Source organism: Otolemur garnettii, unplaced genomic scaffold (genome assembly GCF_000181295.1).
Source record: "Otolemur garnettii isolate 467f Iridium unplaced genomic scaffold, OtoGar3 scaffold00001, whole genome shotgun sequence".
Classification (NCBI taxonomy): domain Eukaryota; kingdom Metazoa; phylum Chordata; class Mammalia; order Primates; family Galagidae; genus Otolemur; species Otolemur garnettii.
Window position 1 is genome coordinate 31,075,990 of NW_003852396.1, and position 2,492 is coordinate 31,078,481.

Consider the following 2,492-nt stretch of genomic DNA (forward strand, 5'->3'; position numbering starts at 1 on the left):
CCTCCCCCTCCCCATATTCTTGGGCTAGAATTAAGTTGTATCTTTCATTTGAGAGCTATAAATTAGTTTCATAAAAGGGCTGTGTACATTGGATACTTTTTCTTCCATTCCTCTGCTTTGACTTTTCAAGGCATACATAGATGTTCAACTTACAAAATGACATGTTTTAAGACAAATAATTAAGTTTAAACCAGAATGATTGGTATTAATTCTTTTGCTCTCAAGAAGTTCTGAACAGCAGCAATGTAACCAGTCTTCTGCCTTAAGTGGTTATTTTCTTTACAAGCATTTTATTGAACTAGAATAAATGGCAAATTTAATGAAAAACATTTTCCAATTCTGTATGCATTTTTATTTAACATTATTTATATAATTCTTATCCCCTCTCCCCTATTTATAAATAATACGAAAGTGAGAAGAAGATTACAGATATTTTGCTCCAAACTTGGCATGCAGACTTGGAATTCTTCTCTCCTTTTGTTATTAGTGGGGTAGTTTTCAGAGTCAGTGGACTCTTAATTAATTGCAGTTTCACAGGATGACTTAAGGTTTGAAGCCATTATTCCTGAATGGCTCATTAATAATTAGCCCAGAACCAAATCAAAGACAAGTTGGATTTGTGATTTTTAAAATTTTTTCTTGAAGCCAACGTGCCAGTTCTTCCCATATATGAACAAGAACACATGAATACACTGGATTTCAGAAAAACATGCAAGTATAGTACACATATTATCTTGAATTTAATTGTCATGAAAACCAAAAGAACAATGTCTGTCCATATTGATGTACAATGAAAATGAATCACCATTTTTTTCTTTTCTTTTTTTTATTGAATCATAGCTGTGTACATTAATGCAATCATGGGCTACAGTGTGGTGTTTTTATACACATTTTGAAATACTCTCATCAAACTGGTCAACATAGCCTTCATGTCATTTTTTCAATTATTAAGTTAAGACATTCGTACTTTGCTTTTAGAAAGATTCACTTGTACCCTTGTAGGATAAACCATAGAAGTGACCCCTGCAACCACCCTCCCTCCACCCATCCATCCCCCTTCCTCTCTACTATCCCTCCCCCCCTCCATATTCTAAGGCTATAATTAGGTTATAACATTCCTATGAAAGCTATAAATTAGTTTCAAAACAGGGCTGTGTACATTGGATACTTTTTCTTCCATTCTTGAAATACTTTGCTAAGAAGAACATTTTCCAGTTCCATCCATGTAAACATGAAGGAGGTAAAGTCTCCATCCTTGTTTAGGGCTGTATAATATTCCATGGTGTACATATACCACAACTTATTAATCCATTCGTGGGTTGATGGACACTTGGGCTTCTTCCATGACCTAGCAATTATGAATTGGGCTGCAATAAACATTCTGATATAAATATCTTTGTTGTAATGTGATTTTTGGTCTTTTGGATATATACCTAATGAAGAAATTGCAGGAATCACCATTTTTAAAGAAAAACTCTTTGAAGCAAAACCAAACTTTTTTTACCTCTTCCCTTGCCTTCTAAAAAGAAATAAATAGAACAAAGTAAAAAATAAATCCATACTACCCAAAGCAATCTACAGATTTAATGCAATCCCTATTAAAGCACCATTGCCATACTTTAAAGAGCTTGAAATAAATAGTACTTCATTTTATATGGAATCAAAAAATACCTTAAATAGTCAATACATTACTCAGAAATAAAAACAAATTAGGAGGTATCACATTACCAGACTTCAGGCTATACTATAAATCTATAGTGATCAAAACAGCATGGTACTGGCACAAAAACAGAGAGGTGGATTTATGGAACAGAATAGAGAACAAAGAAATGAATCCAACCTCTTATCGTGATTTGATCTTTGATAAGCCTATCAAAAACATTCACTGGGGGAAAGATTCCCTATTTAACAAATGGTGCTGGGTGAACTGGCTGGTGACCTGTAGAAGACTGAAACTGGACCCCCATCTTTCACCATGAACAAAAAAATTGATTCTCACTGGATAAAAGATTTAAACTTAAGACACGAAACCATAAAAATACTAGAAGAGAGTACAGGGAAAACACTTGAAGAAATTGGCCTAGGAAAATATTTTATGAGGAGGACCCCCCCCGGGCAATTAAAGCACAAACAAAAATATATTATTGGGATCTGATCAAACTAAAAAGCTTCTGCACAGCCAAGAACACAGTAAGTAAAGCAAACAAACCTTCAGAATGGGAGAAGATTTTTGCAGGATATGTTTCCAACAAAGTTCTGATAACTAGAATCCACAGAGACCTCAAACTAAGAAAAGAACAAATAATCCTGTTTCTTTGTGGGCAAGAGACTTGAAAGAAGTTTTCTTTTCTTTCTTTCTTCCTTCCTTCCTTCCTTCCTTCCTTCCTTCCTTCCTTCCTTCCTTCCTTCCTTTCTTTCTTTCTTTCTTTCTTTCTTTCTTTCTTTCTTTCTTTCTTTCGAGACAGAGTCTCACTATGTTGCCCTCAGTAGAC